Source organism: Pongo abelii, chromosome 11 (assembly GCF_028885655.2).
Source record: "Pongo abelii isolate AG06213 chromosome 11, NHGRI_mPonAbe1-v2.0_pri, whole genome shotgun sequence".
Taxonomy (NCBI): Eukaryota; Metazoa; Chordata; class Mammalia; order Primates; family Hominidae; genus Pongo; species Pongo abelii.
Genome location: NC_071996.2, coordinates 34,244,710 through 34,250,709, shown reverse-complemented (window position 1 = coordinate 34,250,709; position 6,000 = coordinate 34,244,710).

The window sequence follows — 6,000 nt, the reverse complement described above, 5'->3', positions numbered from 1 at the left end:
TGCTTACAAAACCTCAAATCTGCAAACTAATGCCATTTGTGGGATTAGAACAAAGGCCTCCCACTGCCCTTCTTATTTCTGGAGGTTTCCCATATTTTGCAGATGTTGATAATCCACTTAAGTGACATGCCCACCAGGCCAGAGAGGCTAAGAACTGTGAGTTTTATGGGCTTGGTTACATTAGCACCTAGAACCACTAATAGTTCCATGCCAGGCAAGTCACACTCCTCACACTAAAGTCTGAATTCTGGGTCTTGAAGTTCTGGATTGAACAATTTCTCTTTTCTCTCCATATGATTCTGGACGTGAACAATTCTTATCTATTTTGTGATCTTTCTCTGGGTAGGACTGGCCAAAGCTTATGATACAAAGCTTTGTATCATGAAGGGAAGAGTGTAGGTGGTCTCCCAGGCTGCTGGTTCAGGAGAATGGGTACATGGTCGTGCCATTCATTCACCCTCACGGGAAACACAAAGAAGAGATAGGATTCGATAAGGGAAGAAACTTTAAGGTATGTGTGCTTGAGCTGTTTGTTGGACTCCAGAGAGGTTTAGGTCTGGAGTTGAAGTTTGGGTCTCCCTGGGATAGTAGTACATATTTGAGGTTTAAAAAAGATGTGGCGAAAACCATCAGTGTATGTGAAGGATGGAGGATGTGTAGAACATCAGGACAGAGCCCTGTGAAACATTCATATTTAATCAGAGGAAAAGAAGTGCTATGGACTGAAGGTTTGTGTTCCCCTCAAATTCACAAGTTCAAGCCCTAACTTCCAGTTTGATGGTATTTTGAGATGGGGCTTTGAGAGGTGACTAGGGTTAGATAAAGCCATGAGGATGGGGCCTTTCTGATGGGATTAGTGGACTTATAAGAAGGAAGAGGGAGAAGTCTCATTCTCCCTTCATGTGCATAAACTGAGAAAAGGAATGTAAGGACATAGCAAGAAGGCAGCCGTCTGCAAGCCAGCAAGAGAGCCCTCACCAGGAATCAAATTAGCTGGCACCTTGGTCTTGGACTTCTCAGCTTCCAGAACTGTGGGAAACAATTTCTGCAGTTTAATCCACCCAGTCTATGGTGTTTCGTTACAGTAGCCCAAATTGACTAAAACAAGGAGCCTGTAAAAAAGAATAAAAAGACTAACAAGGCCAGGTGCAGAGACTTACGCCTGTAATCCCAGCACTTTGGGAGGCTGAGGTGGGTGGATCGCCTGAGGTCAGGAGTTTGAGACTAGCCTGGCCAACATAGTGAAACCCCATCTCTACTAAAAATACAAAAAATTAGCTGGGCATGGTGGCAGGTGCCTGTAATCCCAGCTACTCGGGAGGCTGAGGCAGGAGAATCTCTTGAACTCTGGAGGCAGAGTTTGCAGTGAGCCGAGATCATGCCACTGCACTCCAGCCTGGGCAACAAGAGCAAAACTCTGTTTCAAAAAAAAAAAAAAAAAAAAAAAGCTAATAAGAGGGCTAAGGGGAGAAGCAGGGTGTAATAGCTCCATAGAGGTGAAAGAATTAGGCTGGTGTAAAGAGAAATGGCAGTTCAACTGTGTGAAAAAAAGATACAAATTTTGGGTGTCCATTGGGCCCATAGGTCTATTTTGTGCTTAACGTTGTTGTCCATGTGTGTGTTACATGTGGCACTTTCAGATGGAATAAATGAATTAAGAAACACCCATTCTGATCACCAACATAGTTTTAATTAAAAATTTAGTTTTTTTCATATTACAATGGTGATAACTATTTATTATAGGAAAAAATTAGATTAGGATAAAGAAAAACCAAAAATATGTAAAAGAAATATCTTTGCTAATATTACTATTCGGTGAAACGGCTTTTATTAGGTTGTTGCAAAAGTAATTGTGGCTTTTGCTATCACCTTCAATGGCAAAAACCACAATTACTTTTGCACCAACCTAATTAAATCTCTGTTTCGTGTATGCCCTTCCTTGCTCTTTTATTCTGTCTCTTCCACATTTACATATTCACACGTATATTTACACGTTCACATGTATGTATAATAAATAAACGGGATTGCAGTGCTGTGTAACCTGCTTTTTCAATCTAATGAACACATTCTACGCCAATACATATTTATCCATAGAATAATTTTTAAAATGGCTATAACCAATCTCCTATTGTTGGACATTTAGGTTGCTACTATAAATAACATTGTAAGGACTATCTTTATAGCCACAAATTAATTCATATTCTTAATTAGTTGCTTGGGTTAACTTCCTTAAAGTAGAATTGTAGAATCAAAAAGTATTCACATTTTTAAGAAAGCATCGTTAGTATCCAACTGTTTGTATGTTATATATATGCAATACTGAGAGATAGTCTTTAAGACAGGCTTTGTTAACTTAGGTAATTGTTGAATTAGGTTATTGACTAATCCATTACCATTTTATTGAGACCTATATGCAGCTCACTATGCATATTTATGTAACATGAATACTAAAATATTTAGAGCAAATTCTGATGGCAACTTTTAGTTATTTTACATCAAGGAAGTGACTAGAATCCATAACTGGTGGGGCCAAGAGAATAATCTCTCTTAAAGGCTATTTTAGATATTTTTCTGTTATCCATATGCTGCACTTATTTGTGCTAAGTTCTTAGTATTTACTTGCTCACTTGTTCAATGTTCTGTCTTAAGGTACTGAATTTTCCTTAAATATTTTCGTTGGAAGATTCTATTGCTTGCTAGTTGCCTGCTTTTCTACAGATGAGAAATGGCACTGTGAGGTCTGTCTTCTGCCTTTCTAGGTAGAAGTTCTGTGCTCCCTGAGGGGATGAGTACTTTTGGGTACCATGATGGTTGAGGAGCACTTTAAATCTCTTCTGGTGGGAAGAGCTCCATCTAGGTGGTAATCTGAGCTGAAAATGGATCCTTCACTTAGTAGTACTGCGGTGATTCCCATGCAGGGCTGATCACGACTGCTTATCCACTTCATTCATCCATGCAGTAAATAGTTATCAAGGATCTGCTGTGTGTTTGTTGGGCACTGACTGATGACACTTGGGAGCAAAACAGACAGCACCTCTGTCCATGCGGGGCTTTCGTTCTTGTAGGGGGCTCAGAATAAAAAAAAAAGGATCAAGATTGTATTACATGATTATAAGTGTCACGGTGGCAATAGAACATATTGATATAATAGGTGTGACTGGGCTAGTGGTAGGAGACTATGTCACTGGATTGGTTGAGGAGTTAATGTTTGAGCTGAGAATTGAATAATAATTAAGAAGTAGCCAGCCTTGGGAAGATCTGAAGAAATGATACTTAGTGGAGAAGAATGTAAATGCAGAACCCCTGAAGAGGACTAGCTTGGGTATGTTTGAGGCACAGAAAGAGGGCCAGTGGGGCATTTTGAACACACAGAGGCTGGTTAGAGATGAGCTGGAGGCAGGTGGGGAAAGATGATGTGGAGTCTGTAGGCCACAGCAAGGAAAACTGGATACATTCAAAGTGCGATGAGAAGCTTTAGTGTGTTTTAAGCCAGAGAGTGACATGACTGTTTTACATTTAGAAAAGTTTGTGGGAAATGGATCCCAAGTTTAGCCAGGAAATTGCCTGTTAGGAAATCAATGAGGAATTTTTAGAATACGAGAACACTAAAACCGTGCTGAATTCTTCTGAAAGGCTAAATAAGATGAGGGCAGAAAATCATCCTCTGGGTTCAGCAGGGTGGAAGCCATTGAGGACTTGGGTAAGAGGGTCTTCATTTCAGAAATCATGATGGAAAACTGAGTAGAGTGGGCTGAGGAGAGAATGGCGCTCTGGGGGAAAACTGAGATGAAGAAACTCTGGGCCTGGATCAGCCACACAGCCAAGGCTAGAAGCAAGGCAAGGTGGTGAAAAAGGGACCAAGGGAAACTCTACATACTGAGCAGGGCAACCTCCAGCGCCCTTGGCTTTCTCAGCAGTCACAATACTGGCAGCCATCCCTATGTGTGCAAGGCAGGAGTCTGGGGGACTTTTGTCTGGAGAAACTGTCTAGTGAAGACAAAAGAACTCCAGTTGCTGACATCTGAGGAACCAAAAGAAAGGGGCCAGATACCCACCCCATGACTGTACAGTGAGGCACACCAGTCAGTATACTGCACCCCCACACCCACGGCTTCTGGTTGCATTCTCATGCCTTACTTTTAAACATGTACAGAAACCCAAAGAAGAACATACATTTGAAGCATCCTCTATTGTGAAATACAGAGACCAAACCTGACAAACAGGAAAAAAGAACCCAGAGAAAACAGACAATGTAGAGATCAAACACTTCAAAACACCATAATTAATACTTTCAGAGACATAAGAGGAGATTTTACATACACAGAAAAAGAAGAGGGTACTATTAAAAAGGCCCATTCAGAGAAAAAGATAGAGGATTGGAATTTTAAAATATGATAGAAGAATTGGCACAGAAAGTTGAAGAAATCTTCCAGAATGTAAAACATAACAAGAACAAAAAGAGATGGAAAAAGAAAAGAGAAGTTAAAAAATTGACATTACTTTGATGAAATAAAAATGAAAAAGCTTAGGAGTTTGTTAAAATCAAAATGTTAAGCTACTATAAAACAGAAAGTTTTTAATGCTGGGTATTAAATGAAATGAAAAAAGCGTATTTATTGACATAGAAAGGTAGTTACAATCGGCCGGGCACGGTAGCTCACGCCTGTAATCCCAGCACTTTGGGAGGCTGAGACGGGCGGATCACAAGGTCAGGAGATCAAGACCATCCTGGCTAACACAGTAAAACCCCGTCTCTACTAAAAATACAAAAAATTACCAGGGCGTGGTTGCAGGCGCGTGTAGTCCCAGCTACTCGGGAGGCTGAGGCAGGAGAATGGCCTGAACCCGGGAGGCGGAGCTTGCAGTGAGCCGAGATCGCGCCACTGCACTCCAGCCTGGGCGACAGAGCAAGCCTCCATCTTAAAGAAAAAAAAAGAAAAGAAAGGTAGTTACAATCATTTAAGTTAAAAAGTACGGTTTACAGAATATTAGCTGGTTTGTTAAATTTGAAAAGTTATAATTATGCAAAACAAACCATAGAATATGTACATCAAAATAAGCTTATCATTGGATTGTGATATCGGTTATATTATTTAGGGTAGGCTGAACTCTTATAACAAATAGACCCCAATATTTAATGGGCTCAAACTCTTTCCAACAACTCTACTGAGGTATAATTCATATGCCATACAATTACCCTACTTAAAGTGTACAACTCAGTGTTTTCCAGTAAATTAACAGAAATGTACAATCATCACCATAGTCAATTTTGGAACATTTTGACCACCTCAAAAAGAAATCCTGTACCCTTTAGTTATCATTCCTCTAACCCCTGCATTGCTACCCTCCCAACCCTAAGCACCCACTGGACCTACTTCTGTCTCTGTAGATTTCCCTATTCTGGATATTTTACATATATGAAATCATATAATATCTGGTTATCTTAGTTCAATTTCTGTTGCTTATCAGAATACCTGAAAGTGGGTAATTTGTAAAGAAAAGTCATTTATTTTTTGTAAATATGGAAGCTGAGAAGTCCAAGTTCAAGGGGCCACATCTGGTGAGAGTCTTCTTGCTGGTAGGGACTCTGGCTTGCCAAGGTCCAGAGTGTGCTAAGGTGTTCTCATGTGCTAGCTCACATATCTCTTTCTTCTTTAAAAAGCCAACCATGATAACCCATATAATCTGTCAGTCCACGAATGGATAGGTCCATTGATGAGGGCAGAACCCTCATCATCCAATCACCTCTTAAAGTCCCCACCTCTCAACACTGCCACACTGGGAATCAAGTTTCAACACGAGTTTCAGAGGGGATATTAAAACCATAGCAGTGGTCTTTTGTGACTGACTTCTTTCACTCAGCATAATATTTTCAATTTCATTCATTTTGCAGCATGTATCAGCACTTCATTACTTTTTATGACTGAGTAATATTCCATTGTATGAATACACCATATTTTGTTTATCCGTTCATCAGTTGTTGGACATTGTTTTTTCCCC